The sequence below is a fragment of the Lissotriton vulgaris genome, chromosome 3_1 (assembly GCF_964263255.1).
Source record: "Lissotriton vulgaris chromosome 3_1, aLisVul1.2, whole genome shotgun sequence".
In the NCBI taxonomy this organism is placed as follows: Eukaryota; Metazoa; Chordata; class Amphibia; order Caudata; family Salamandridae; genus Lissotriton; species Lissotriton vulgaris.
The window spans coordinates 1384697293-1384713193 of record NC_141689.1 but is presented as its reverse complement, the minus strand read 5'-3'; positions in this window follow the sequence as shown (position 1 = coordinate 1384713193).

The following is a 15901-nucleotide window of genomic DNA, read 5'->3' as shown; positions in this document are numbered from 1 at the left end:
AGGGTAGAAACACCCTGACACCCTCAGGGGTCGCACAAGGACCTCCAAGGCCCCCCCCCCAATTTTTTTTTTGCTGAAAAAATCACGGGATACGCGGGGTACCCTGCCGATTCCCCCCAAAAAATGAAGGCACCACTCTGCAAACGCGCCCCCTGGCGCGTCTGCAGAGGGGGAAATAATTCCCCTTGAATACTGGGGGTCCCTGGGGGCCAAGTAGCCCACCAAGAACCTCCAGTATGCGCCAGGGGCTGCCTTGCAGAGAGGTGTAAAGAGGTGACGCCCCTTTTTACACCTCTCGGCAAGGCAGCCCCCTGGGGCATACTGGAGGTTCCTGGTGGGCTAGTTTGCCCCCTGGGACCCCCAGTATTCAAGAGGAATTAGTTCCCCCTCTGCAAATGCGCCAGGGGGCTGCCTTGCAGAGACGTGTAAAGAGGCCCGCCCCTTTTTCCACCTCTCTGCAATGTAGTCCCCTGGCACATACTGGAGGTTCCTGACCCCCTAGGCCTGCTCAGGGGGTCCCACAAGGACCCCGAAGGCCCCCCCCCCAAAAGATTTTGTTGAAAAAATCCCGGAATACGGGTAGGTTACGAGTACCCTGCCGATCCCAAAAAAAAACATTAAGGCACCACTCTGCAAAAGCGCCCCCTGGTGCATTTGCAGAGGGGGAAATAATTCCCCATGAATACTAGGGGTCCCTGGGTGTCAAGCAGCCCACCAGGAACCTCCAGTATGCTCTAGGGGGCTGCCTTGCAGAGACGTGTAAAGAGGCCACGCCCCTTTTTATACCTCTCTGCAATGCAGCCCCCTGGCGCATACTGGAGGTTCCTGGTGGGCTAGTTGGCCCCCAGGGACCCCCAGTATTCAATGGGGAATTAGTTTCCCCTCTGCAAACATGCCAGGGGGCTACCTTGCAGAGATGTGTAAAGAGGCTACGCCCCTTTTTACACCTCTCTGCAACGCAGACCCCTGGCACGTTTGCAGAGGGGGAACTAATTCCCCTTGCATAATGGTGGTCCCAGGGGGCCAACTAGCCCACCAGGAACCTCCAGTATGCGCCAGGGGGCTGCGTTGCAGAAAGGTGTAAAAAGGGGCATGGCCTCTTTACAAAGGTGTCAGTGTGTCTTCAGTGATGTCATTTGAGATGTAATCAGTGATGTCATGAGTGATGTCACTGACCATGTCATGAGTGATGTAATATGTGACGTCATCAGCAGTGCATTGCGGGCGCGCAAGTTATATTTAACTATAACGGGGGATTTTCAATGGTTTTGTATGAGTGAAATGTCCAGCTAACTATAACATGTGTGAACTATGGTTTTTCAGTGAATTTCTAAGGTTTTTTAAATGCTAATTTTTAACTATAACGTGTGTGAAACATATGGTTTTTTCAGTGAATTTCTAAGGTTTTTTAAATGCTAATTTTTAACTATAACGCGGGTGAAACCTATGGTTTTTTCAGTGAAAATATATATATATATGTATACATATATTACCAACTGGCGGTCGCCAGTAGGTAGTTATAGTTAGGACCTATTTTCCAAAGGAAATCCGCAACATTCTATTTGCAATAACTTTGGTGTCGGTTGACGAATCTTCGCAAAATTTTCAAAATTCGTGGGGCGCTCCGGTCCGCTCCTTTCCTGAAAGGTTGGGGGGTGATTTTTCAAGTGGGGGCTGAGAAAAAAGGGGGTCCCAAAACGTGTTTTCCCCATGCAATTTCCCATAGGAACCTTTAGTCGCAGCTACAAACCGAACTGCTGAACGGAATTACACCAAATTTGGCAAAGAGGTAGTCCTTGATTCTGACTCATGCCTGTTTGTTAAATGGTGTAAATCTGTTCTGTAGTTTTTTATATATTAAAGGAAAAATAAAATATATATATATCTGGGCGGAGCCTAACTACACATCTCATTGTGAGATCTGATTGGCAGTCAGCACTTCATCCATGAAGTGTTGGCAGCCATCTTGGGACCAATAATATACATGATAGCACCTCATTAAATAGCATTGCAGTTAATTGAAGGTTTTAAGACTTAAGTTACATTATAAATCATTTGTTGTTGGTACCATACTCATTTTAGGAATTGTGGTGTGTTCTAAGGTGATTTTACCATGTGAAAAAGCCTTCTGCTGGGATATCATGAATTTGAAAGAAAACTATTTTCTCATGCTTTTCCGACAGAGATTTGGAAGGTGATCTATAAGCTAAACTGAGAGCATATTTTCTGTAAATTCACATTATCTTTCTCAGTCATGTGAGAATGAAGTCTGACATTCTCAGTAAAACTTGCACATCCAACAAGGGCAGAGACTGCCAGTTGATTCCTTTGTGTTCTATTGCAGCTTCCTAGAGTTTTCTAAAGAACAACTGGAGTGCTAACAGCCTTACTTATGACAAAGGTATAGCACACCTGAGGCCATCTTGATTAGAATAAAGTGGTAACTCTTAAAAGATTTAATTCAAAAAGGAACAAAATGAGGGGGTTCAAAGAATTCTGACATGCAGACTGAAACATGCACTTTGAATACCAACAGCAGACTTCCGTGGTGAGCAGCAGCTTTACTACAGTGATCTAATGAGCATCTTGAGTGCTAACATTCAGAATTTATGGCAAATGTGTGACATATGTGAAGTAAATGAGGGAATGAGGTAACTTCATAAAAAATAAGTCTCCCAGACGTGGGTCCCGTGCTCTCCATGTCACTGGAGTCAAGCGTTGCGTACCGTAATGCGCATGTGTCGCGAATGCGCGGGAGTAGGAGTCGCAGACTCCTCTGTACGCAGATCCGTCACTACTTTTCTGAATTGGCGGCTAGAATCCACGCATCCACCGTTATGTGTACACTTTGGGTGCGCGACTCAGAAAAACATTTAAAAAGAAAATAATATAAATATATTAAAACAAAAAAAGAAAACAAAAAAATCTAACAATATTTCAGCTTGATTTAAAAAAAATTTTTTTGCAATTTTCAGAAAAATATATAATGGTATTTAATGAAGAAAATATTTATAAATAAACAGTTAAAAAATAGGTATAACTACTATTACACTTAAAAAACTTAGCATTTAAAAAACCTTTGAAATTCACTGAAAAAATAGGTTTCAGAGACGTTATAGTTAGAAATTAGCAGTTAAAAAACCTTAGAAATTCACTGAAAAAAACATAGGCCTCATGGGTGTTATAGTTAGCTGGACATTTCACTCATACAAAACTATAGAAATTCCTCAGTTATAGTTAGTCCTGCTAACTATAACTCACGTGCCCGCAATGCACTGTTGATGATGTCACATATTATATCATTCATGACATGGTCAGTGACATCACTGATGACATCTCAAATGACATCACTGATGACATCATCCACGTGACAATCTGATACAGCTCATCATACAATAGTATAACCTTTCATCACTCACTGCAAAATACAGAGTACCATATTTGAAACCATTGACACACCAATACCAGTTACTACATACCCACTCACTGATTCCTAAGTCTACACACACAACTACCCATTCAACAAGAGAATCACTTATACATGCAATCACTAATTAATAGAACACTATCAAATGCACTTATACACATATATATACATTGACACATCAGCAGTCATCTTTTTCAGTTATGCAGTCACCCTTCACACTCATGAAAAAAATTAATCACACTTACATTTACTCACTTACGCAATTATACACACACCTAATTAATTCAAACACATACTAACTCTTAGTTAATATGTCAAAAAATCACCATTACAATTATACACTCATTCATATAGTTACTCTCACAATCACTGACTTTTACATATACTTATTTATATACACCAACTCTCACATACAATGCTTTTTATTTTTTTGCATTGTTTAAGATATACAACTAAAACATATATTCACTCACCAACACACAAATAAAAACACTCAGTCACCCAAACAACTGTTTCCACATGCACTCTTAAACGTATACACCTAGTCAATCAACCGTTCACACATCTATGCATATAGTTACACACACCCCATCCATCCACACACAAACTCAGTGTCTCATACAAATACCCACCCAACTAATCAATAACTAATATACACACTCATGTAGTTAGTGACCAATTGATGCAGCATGTTATACAACAACAGAAACAGTGATGCACACATTCACATAGTTTAGTTACTAATCCATGTATTAACTGAGACACTTTTAATTACTCACTTAAACAGACAGTCAGACAGCTATTAAATCCCCCATCCAGACCATTATATATCCACTCAATCTTCAATACAGATTGGTATATATATAATACATATTTAAATTTCAAACTAAACCACATTCACTGGATGATGTCATCAGTGATGTCATCAGTGATGCCATTTGAGATGTCATCAGTGATGTCACTGACCATGTCATGAATGATGTAATATGTGACATCATCAGCAGTGCATTGCGGGCGCGCGAGTTATAGTCAGCAGAACTAACTATAACATAGGAATTTCTATGGTTTTGTACAAGTGAAATGTCCAGCTAACTATACTACCCCTGAAACCTATGTTTTTTCTGTGAATATATATATATGTAGTTTCAGTTCCAGATTCATTGGTGTTTATTCGGATAAACATTATCCATAAAAGTGCAAACATTTCTCATAGTCATTTACATGATCCATTGTCAATAAAATTTTAAAAGCAAAATTCGATTATAAAACTAGTCGATAAAAATGTTCCAAAATTATCATACATAGTCAAATAGCAGCCAAGGCTAAAGTGCCAGAGTGCAAAATGCAAATGCTTCAAGAAATAGCAGCGAAGATGGACGGATTAATAAGTCACAATGAGCTTACAAATATCGGCTTTATATAAAGTGCCAGTGTGCAAGGTCTAAGTAAAAACAAGGGAAAATAACAACAAAAGACAAAATTGTTAGTTTCTATACAAATTATTCTGTACACCCACATATTATTCATATCGTATGTTGCCCTATTTAAATATAAAATCCCAAAAATGTGTATAGTTGATCCTAATCCAACGTTCAGGAGGATCCATAGAGGAGCGTGAGCGAATAGCCATTTTCAAAAAGGTGCACACTCGATATGTTAAATCATCATATTTAAGCTGAAGAATGGTTTTATGTGCAACCTTAAAATCAGTTATTCTTTTTATCCTAACAAACTGTATCAATAAATGCATACTATATTTTTTATAAAAAGTACAGAAAAACAAAAAGTGCACCATGGACTGTTTTCCTGAGTTGCCACATGGACAAACTGTATCCTCAATTTTCGGTTGATAGCCTATCGGGCAGCACAGCAAACATTTTATTGTACCTGATCTAAGGCAAAAAAGAAGGCTTCGCTCCCAGCGAGTAATGTCTCTTATGAGATAACTAACTGGAGCACAAGGAAGAGGCCCGCCTTCTTCTGCCATCAGTATGTATTGTCCCACTGATACTTTGGTGGACTCCTGTGCATATCTTATGTCCCCATAAAGTTTATATAAGACTTTACGAATGGTCTTTCTATCGATTCCGTGTAATTGTTCATGTTTATAGAAAACAGGGCCAAGATTAACTGCTATTAAATTTGCCCGCACTTCTGCTATCCACGGTATGTCACCGCCCCTGTCGCATTTTAGGTAGTCAGCCAAGATCTCCCTTGTTAACAAAGCTGCCGAATTCTGCCAGACCTTTAGCCAGAACACGACAGGGCGGGACCTAATATAATCCTCTAAGTAGGGTAATCTTAACTCATTGTGACAGATAAAAGTGAACGATGAAATTGGTAAGCTCAAAATCCACCTGCAAAATCTATTTTCTTCGGCCTGGACACTTTTCAGATTTGTATAGCCTAAAATTTCAGCCCCATAGGTCTTAAGTGGTGCAAATTGTGTTCTATAGATTTTAAGAAGGGACAGGACCACGTCAATACTTTTTGGTTGGGGAAGGCTTATTACTGAGTTTATAGCTTTTAAAAATTTGGTCCGTCCATATACCAGGTGCGGTGTCCAGGACCCATTGTCTAAAAATTGTAGACCCAGATATGGGAAAGTGCGAGTGCATAGCAGGGAATCTGAGCCCAAAGTGATAGTACCAATAAAACATTTTTTAGGGCCACAACACATTAAAAATGATTTTTTTAAATTTGTGCAGAGGTTCAGGCTATTGATAAAAGCTACAAAGCCCCTAACTAAAATTCGTAGGGCATTGGGTGTATGCCCCATTAAAACAGCATCATCTGCATATAGTAGGGCCAGCAGTTTGTTACCATTAATTACTGGGACATCTGTAGTTTGGCTGGACAGTACATTATGTAATTCATTAACATATAAAATAAATAAAAGTGGGGCGAGAACGCACCCTTGTCTGACGCCTCTGCCAACTACTATGTTTGCTGAAACTTCCCCATCCATATTTTTTCTTACCCGAGCCCTTAGGTTCCTATGCAGATATGCTAAAAAATTTACCATGTCTTTGTCCACTTTGCCATTTTAAAAGGCATTGCCAGAGCCTGGATCTATTAACAAAATCAAAAGCAGATTTAAGGTCCATAAATGCCAGGTAGAGGGGACTGTGTCGGGCGATGGTATATTTCCCTATAATTAAATTAAGATTCAGACACTGCTCCACCATTCCAAGATGACTTCGGAACCCCAAATGGCATTTGTTTATTATGTTTTCATCCTCTGCCCAAGTTCTGATTTTGTTAAATAAAACTATCCCCAATATCTTAAGAGTATTATCAATGTGGGAGATTGGTCTGTAGCAGCTTGGATTAGATCTATCTCCCTTTTTGAAGATGGGGACGATTACGGATTTGGACCAGGTATTTGGAATTTCGGTTGTTGTTAAATTATTAAAAACATTGAGTAGTAGGGGAGCCCAGAACTCTGGCCTGGATTTTTTAAGGTCAATTGGTAGCCCATCCGGGCCCGGGGCCTTATTCCCAAGCTCTGACCTATTGCATCCTCAACTTCTGTCAGTGATATTTGGATTTGGACAGGACTAAGATTTTCAAAGATACCTTCGCATTGAGATGTGGGGGCATATATTTTTAAGAAGTGAGCTACCCACGCTTCGCTTGTTATGTTACAGCTTAGCGGGGTAGAAGTGGTGCCAAATGCTCTCAATGACTTAGTGGATGACCAAAAACAATTTGTGTTGTTAAGCTTGGCCGCACAAGCCAAAGTTGCTCCAAAGCTCTTTTAAAACCACATCTCGCATGTGCTTTACTGCATATGGCTGAGATACCCGCCACCCCCTCTCGACGCAATCCCCAAGGATGGGAAAACGGAAACGGTTCTGAACTTTTGGAAGGCGGGAGGGAGTGACCCTCCCGGACGTATTTATTAAAATATGAAACAAAATTCAAAACATTAAAAATAACAGTTTCATATTATGTACAATTTCATTTCCACATTACGATGTTTGGCTAACCTTAACATATTTCTAATACAAAGGTTCTCCTAGCCGAACTAACATCCTGCAAAACATTTAACTTGAAATTGTACATCCTAACGTTAAGGGCCAACGGCAAGGTCGTAACCGGTGTCAGATCCCTAAACCAGAATTACCCCCCCCACTTGGGAGGGGCGACCGCACAGAGGCTGTACCTCAAATGCATCTACCAATTTCCCTTGACTTGACGGGGGCCCCAATTAACTCGACGCCATTTAAAGGTCGTCCGAGGACTCGTGTGAGGTGTCTAGAAGGTAGCGTAAACCCCCTCCCCACTCCACACAACTTACCACATCTGCCGTCGCAGGTGTCCTGGCCCCGGGAAATTCCCCAGGAGGGGCCCGTAGCCCCTCCTATCAAGGAAGGGGCCTTGACCGCCTTTCCTTTTCTTTCGGCGGCCCATCCTTAGAAGGAACCGCCTCCCCGTTGAGGGGCCAATGGCCACCTCCCCCGGGCGCTCCCATCCGTAATGGGTGACGCCCCCCCATAGGGATCTTCCAATTACTGCTCACCGATCATGACCTTACCGCCCGACCAAAATAAATACGACAATTTAACTAACTTACTAAATTAAAGACAACCATAACTACTTCACGTATGATTACTGATCAACACTAGTGCAAAACTTTATTCGAAAAAACATACTCTAGATGATCATTCTCTTTATTGCATACACAAATAACACGTCCATCATCGCAACCTGTAAGAAATAGAGTTACCACATCAAAACTTTATTTCAAAACCACTTGCTGTCTTCAGGGGCTGGTGGGTGGGTCAAAATTGGCTCTTCGTTCCGTCTCGAGCTCACGTGCAGCGGGGAGGTGCAGCTTCAGAGCACAGGAACAAGAGGATGCTTTCTTGGCTTGCTGCTCCTTTTATCCGTCTTCGGGCGGGCGTAAACCCGCCTCCGCCTGCCCCCAGGGGGCGTGGTCGGCGGCGTCAGCGTCTAGGACAACCCACTCTAGGGCGGGAAAAGGCGCGCCCCGGCTACGCCGCTTCGGGCATACCAGCCGAGACTCGCCTCCCGCCCAAGATGGCCTCCCGGGGGGATCGGGGTACTCCACCATACGTTCGGGGGGACCGAGTGGTCGCCCCTTTCCATATGGCTGAGATACCCGCCACCCCCTCTCGACGCAATCCCCAAGGATGGGAAAACGGAAACGGTTCTGAACTTTTGGAAGGCGGGAGGGAGTGACCCTCCCGGCCGTATTTATTAAAATATGAAACAAAATTCAAAACATTAAAAATAACAGTTTCATATTATGTACAATTTCATTTCCACATTACGATGTTTGGCTAACTTTAACATATTTCTAATACAAAGGTTCTCCTAGCCGAACTAACATCCTGCAAAACATTTAACTTGAAATTGTACATCCTAACGTTAAGGGCCAACGGCAAGGTCGTAACCGGTGTCAGATCCCTAAACCAGAATTACCCCCCCCACTTGGGAGGGGCGACCGCACAGAGGCTGTACCTCAAATGCATCTACCAATTTCCCTTGACTTGACGGGGGCCCCAATGAACTCGACGCCATTTAAAGGTCGTCCGAGGACTCGTGTGAGGTGTCTAGAAGGTAGCGTAAACCCCCTCCCCACTCCACACAACTTACCACATCTGCCGTCGCAGGTGTCCTGGCCCCGGGAAATTCCCCAGGAGGGGCCCGTAGCCCCTCCTATCAAGGAAGGGGCCTTGACCGCCTTTCCTTTTCTTTCGGCGGCCCATCCTTAGAAGGAACCGCCTCCCCGTTGAGGGGCCAATGGCCACCTCCCCCGGGCGCTCCCATCCGTAATGGGTGACGCCCCCCCCCATAGGGATCTTCCAATTACTGCTCACCGATCATGACCTTACCGCCACAGGCCGGATAGTTGACCGGCTATCCAGACCCCCCACAACAACTCCTGCCTAAAGGTCATGTTCTAAACTCTTTAGCCAAGCTATGAGGTCTCCTATGAGTAACTCATTCCCCACCCGGGACAAATGGACCCCATCTCCCAAATACATACTGTCCCCCTTGATACAACCATGCGGAATAGAATGCAGTGTACTTGAACGAAACAATCTACCCAACTTGTTATTTACTTTCTTCACTGAGTGATTCAGAGCAGAAACCGAAATCGCCCCCCGCCACACTTTTCGTGGAATCATATGGGACCATGCAATTGTGCACCCTGGAACTCTTCTCGCCAACCAACTTACAGTGGAAAGCATTGCCTCGAGAAGCAGTCGTCTACCAGTGGTTACCAAATCATTACCCCCAAGATGGACTATGATTATAGACGGCGGTGACCTTGTCCGCCCTAACAAACCCTCCATAAAATTTTGAAACTGGTCAATACAGAGACCGCCCCTTCCGTAGAAGGTCACCCTGTACCCGTATTCCCCAGCCACGTGAATCATGTCACCTGCTTTGAATACGTCCGCGGCACGCCTCACGTATGAGTGGCCCATGACCCACACCACTTTTTCCGCAGCCGGTGATGTTTGACCGCTGGTTCCCAGGTGTCGGGTCGACTGCACAGTCCGCCCCGCCTCGTGAGCTTGCGAAACTGTAAACCAAACAAAAACAAGAAGCGTGAGTACATGATAGCAGCTTCACAACATGTGCAACCGCACATACCTTTTGTAACAATTCGAGGACCAACGCCCCAAACGTTTCACTTTTTCTATACTCAGACCCCTGGCTGTAGCCTCAGTAGCAGCCCCTATCCGAAAGGAATGGGTCCCAAACTCGCCGGGGTTCAAACCCGCGGCCGAAAGCGCCATTGCAAGCACCCGCTGGAACTGAAACCTCGTCAGTGGGGTGGCATCAGCGTGCCTCAACAAGGTCCCCCCCCATGATGACGCCCTCTGCGCTAAATATTCCTCTAAGCAAACAACAGGGCACATGGGAGATCTGGGAATCCGATGTATTACTACACAATCCCCTATCGCACCCTGATCGGCCTTGGACCTGACAAACGAGACAGTCATTGTCTCCCTCTTTACCTGAATGTGCTCTCGGCACAGTCCCCCCACCGTATCCCGCTTGTTCTTCGCCACCAGTTCGCTTACCCGCATTGCCCCATGGAATGCTAACGCAAAGGCGGCCCGGAATAACACTGTTTCATACCGGGATGAACATGTCGCAGGGAGTACGGATAATAACAGGGCCAACCTATCCAGACCTATCGGGTGCCTCTCATCTACTCTGCGACCCTCAAGGCGTTGCCACCCCCGTAGCACTTTCTGTACTACAAAAGACGCTGTCGGGTCCTGGATCCCATGAGCCCTTGCCATAAAGGAAATGGCGGCCCGATGCCTCTGGGCCGTAGCTACTGATTTGCCTGCCCGATGTAAAGACAGCAAGAATTTTACAATAAGCTCTTCCTGGCCCCAAAGCTCCCCCCTAGCAGAACCCAAAAAGGACCAATAGGAACGGAACGCCCCTTCATATGCCTTCCTTGTCCTGGGTGCTAAACTCTCTCCCACGAGGTTTTGTAGTTCGGGGCACCGAGAGACCAGAGAGCTTCGGGAAAGGGTGCCGCCACCGGGTCCGCTGTGGGCAGAAAACCCCAGAAGGCCTGCATACGGAAACGAGAAAGCGCATCAGCCGCTTGGTTCAGCACCCCTGGGACATGTCGCGCCCTAAAGATCACATTCAACTGCATACACAACAATACAATTTCTTTAAGCAGTCTCAGAATCCATTTGCAACGTGCTGCCTGACTATTGATACACTCTAACACGGTCATGTTATCAGACCAGAACACGACAGAGTGATCTCGGAACCCCTCAGGCCATGTTTTCAGGGCCACCAAAATAGGGAAAAGTTCGAGAAAAGCAATGTTACTCGTCAGCCCGCCTTCGTGCCACCATGACGGCCATTTTTGAGCCGACCATTGATTACCGAATAAGGCGCCAAAACCTATACTCCCCGCCGAATCTGTCCACAGCCCCAGCTCCTCGGAGGACACCGCCGGCTTGTTCCAGACAATTCGACCATTGAAATCCGCCAGGAATGCCAACCAAATGCGCATGTCCTGGCGAATCTCTGCCGAGAGCCTCGTGCGGTGATGTCCCTCCTTAAGGCCGACCATGGCTTGTGCAATCGAGCGGGAAAAGGGGCGGGCCATTGGGATTACTCTAAGGGCAAAATTCAACTGGCCCACCGTTTGTTGCAATTGATGCAGGTTCACCTTAGTCTCTCGAATACATGTTTCAAGGGATGCCCTGAATTTCAACACCTTCTCTTTGGGCAACCGAAAACAACCTTCCTCCGAGTCGAGCTCGATCCCCAGAAACTCGAGTGAAGTCGAGGGACCCACAGTCTTACCTGGTGCCAATGGCACGCCAAAGTGATTCATTAAGACACAAAACTCTGTTAAAGCCTGTCCACATTCTGGATCCCCGGCTGCCCCCAGGAACAGAAAGTCATCGAGATAATGCATCACATGCTGAAAACCCGTCTTTCTTGTGAATACCCATTGCAGAAAACAACTGAACTTCTCAAAATAAGCACAAGATATGGAGCAACCCATTGGCATACATTTATCCATGTAATAGCGACCCTGAAACGTGAAACCAAGGAGACGCTGATCGTCTGGGTGTACCGGGAGCAGCCGGAACACTGACTCGATGTCTGATTTTGCCATCAGCGCTCCGGGCCCCAGGCGATTCAACATGGCGACGGCCTCATCGAAAGATGCGTACCGCACCGAACACACTTCCGGGTCTATCGCATCATTCACGGAAAGACCTCGTGGAGCTGACAAATTATGTATTAGCCTAAACTCACCCGGGTCCTTCTTGGGGACCACCCCTAAGGGGGAACAAACAAAGTTAGCAACCGGTGGTAAATCGAATGGACCGGCAACCCGCCCTCGAGTCACCTCTTTCCCAATCTTTACCTGTACCACCGCCGTATGCTGCAGTACCGACAGTTGGTTCTTACAACTTGTTTTACCCTGAAAATTCCCCACTGGAATGCGGAAACCATACGAAAACCCGTCTCGCAACACTCCAGCGGAGACTTGATCCGGGTATTCATTGAGCCAAGGAATCATAGCCATGGTATCAACCGGGGTAGGTAAAGGCGCCCCTCGGACTATTTCAGACCTGTTTGGCGCTTCCCCTACCACCGTTATCACCCGTTTTGGCTCTGCACATGGTCTCGGGATGAGAGGACTGTCCACAACCCCCACATTCGTGTCTAAACTTGCATGACCCCTGAGGCCTTGTACATTTTCCCCTGTTAAAATTCCAACAAATCCCCTTTTTCCCTGCGTTGCCACTCGACTTCGAGTGATGCTCGTTACCTGCACCCGTCCGAAAGGGTGTCCCAGAGGTTTGGCGGGAAGACTCACCCCCGCTACCCCCCGACAATGGTACCTTTAACATGTCTGAGTTCTCCATTTTTTGCCAAGAAATGGAGTCATAACAATCCCAAGTTAGAGCTGGGTCGTGCTCCTTAGCCTTCCTAAAAATATTGTCATAACAAAACCACTGATTGCCCTCGTACGCTAGAGAATACTCCATAATACGTGTCTGATAAATAGGCAATTCCGTCAACAACTCAGGCCTTCGCTCACCCATAATGGAGGTAAAAATGCCAAATGCTCTGCCCCAAGTACCTATGTTCTCGTCGACCTTAAAGGCGGCCATTTTTGCGCGCCAAACACTCGGATGCATAAGCTCTTTTTGGGCCTTCACATGCTCGATCTCGTAATGGTCAGTAAGAAAAGAAAACATGTTTACATACTTATTAGCCCAAATCTTTTCCTTAATTTCGAGTGGAACATGCTGGGCCACTTTCTCCCTTCGCGAGGGTACAGACCCCTCCCCCGCAATCGGCAGTAGCCGCTTACCTGAACTAGGTGCTGTACTTGCTGCCGAACTTGCGCCTGCTGCGATCTCAGCCACCGGAACCTGCGGGGGAACAGAAGATGGTGCCTTCGCAGCCTGTCTAGATTCCTGCAATTGCTTCATTACTGCCCTGGCCTCGTCCGCCGTGGCGCCCTCGCTATCCTTTCCCAACCACGCTGCCAGTTGTGCAGCCAACTCAGGAGGCATATCTTCTCCGTTCACGGGGGTGACTACCACGGGGATCGGATGCCCCTCCTTTGGAACCAGGATTGGCTCCTCTATCGGTGTATCGGGAACCGGGGCCTCCCCCCCAGGTGCCCCCCTCTTGGACCTCCTGCCTCTCCCGTTAGGGACTACTCCCGGCAATGCTGGTCCGACGATTCGCTTCGGGCCTCCCTCCCCATTCTTTACCGCCATCTGTTTCTTCAACTCGGCTACCTCCTTTATGAGCATGCGGAGCATCTGATCGGTACCGACCCGCTTTCCGACCTTCTTGCCCGGCATTCTCCAACGAAGATATCTGTAAAAACAAGAACAAAATTACAACGCTCAAAATTGGCTCTTCGTTCCGTCTCGAGCTCACGTGCAGCGGGGAGGTGCAGCTTCAGAGCACAGGAACAAGAGGATGCTTTCTTGGCTTGCTGCTCCTTTTATCCGTCTTCGGGCGGGCGTAAACCCGCCTCCGCCTGCCCCCAGGGGGCGTGGTCGGCGGCGTCAGCGTCTAGGACAACCCACTCTAGGGCGGGAAAAGGCGCGCCCCGGCTACGCCGCTTCGGGCATACCAGCCGAGACTCGCCTCCCGCCCAAGATGGCCTCCCGGGGGGATCGGGGTACTCCACCATACGTTCGGGGGGACCGAGTGGTCGCCCCTTTCCACTTTTATAAGTATGCCTTAGTACTCTCATGAGGTTAGGATCTCTAGGGGAAACTGATAGGGCAGCTCTGAGTTCTCTGTTGGCCCTAGAGCAAATGTTATCAAACCATCTAGGGTCAAGTATAGGTGTAACTGCGGTGCTAGAGATTAGTTCTTTAAAACCTGCACATAATAAGATAAAAGCAGGGACTGCCTCTGGGTTAGGATTGGCCAGTGTGAGACAAGTCCCGCAGATCGATGGATAACGTTTTACCATCTTTTGGAATACTTTCGTGCAGTCCATGCACTTCCATTTAACTCTTAGGTTATCAGTGGAAATATCTAAATTGCCAGCCCCTGGCTCCTTTCTAATTTGTGGTCTTGCGGCTGCCCAAAAAGAGACTAAAATGGGATTATGATCCCCAAAATTAGATGCCCTAACTTCTGCCAAAACCAGATGATCTTCTAATGGTGCAGATATAAAAACGTAGTCTATAGTTGAGGCTCGTCCAAAGCCTCTATACGTGGGTATTGAATTTTCCCCATTATTTACAGAAATGATATCCATAACATTTAAAAGGCTGCTGTTTGATAAGTGGTTTATCAATTCGCACCCTCTCTTACATGGATTAACTGAGATGTGCTGGGTGGGACTCGCAGTATTTCCCCCTGCTATCTTCGCATAAAAGTCATGAAATTAAAAAGATTCACAAAGTTTAACATTAGGTGTAGTTAAGAAATCATTATTATAAAAATTAATAAAACAAATAGAAACCCCCGTGGATAAATCAGTACTTGAAAGTTAGCGTTTTTGATGGGGATTAATTTCAGTCTGTCACCTGATGCGATACTGACCCATATTGATAAACCACCAGAGGGTCTACCGTGTTTAGGGTGAGGGGGTATAATATTAAAACACTCATATCCTTCTAGGTATAATTCTTTAGTTGCCCAGGTCTCCTGGAGCATAAGCATATCAAATTTCTTTACCGTATTAACCCATTCTTCAATGTCTAATTTAGGAGCCAGACCAGCCACATTCCAACTCAGCACCCGAAGTAATGAGTCAGAGCGATCATTTTGAGAAACAGTTTCCACCTCAGTGTCAATATTGATTTTAAGAGTCTCCATGGGTGCCGCAAATGCAGAGTCAGTTGGTTGAGATTTAGAAAAAGGTCAATCAAAATTGTCTAGGTCAGATATTGCGGAAAACCTATTTGCCGATTGGGAGAATGGGCTAATGAATGGGCACTGTGTCGGTGGTGGTCTATAGAAGAAGCCGAGGGGTAGTGTACAGATGTTGGTGGGTAGGGGGCAATTAGTCTCTCTAACAGCTAGTATAGATCTAACAATACCTGGTCGGCGATAGTTGATGACAATACAGTCCCCCCTAATTATTTTTTTCTGCTGGTCCCACACTGCCTACCTTTCGAACCATTAGAATATCATGTATATCCCACCTCCTGTACCATTTATATTTAGTCAGCCAGTTCACACTTTTGTTCCGAAGTTGTTCCCTGGACTCTAATTTGTTTTTCTCTAATGGAGGTACCCTTGCAAGAACCAAGGCATACGGGCAGGATATATACACATATATATATATATGTCACTTTTAGGATGCTGTTGCGTCAAAATCTTGCGCCTGCTTCACAGCAGACCTTTCACATGGTGCTTTTTCCATGTGAAAGGACACATTACTGGAGTTGCGTCACTTTTGTGACGCACTCCAGCAATGCGTTACTTTTGTGTTTACAGATACGTCAG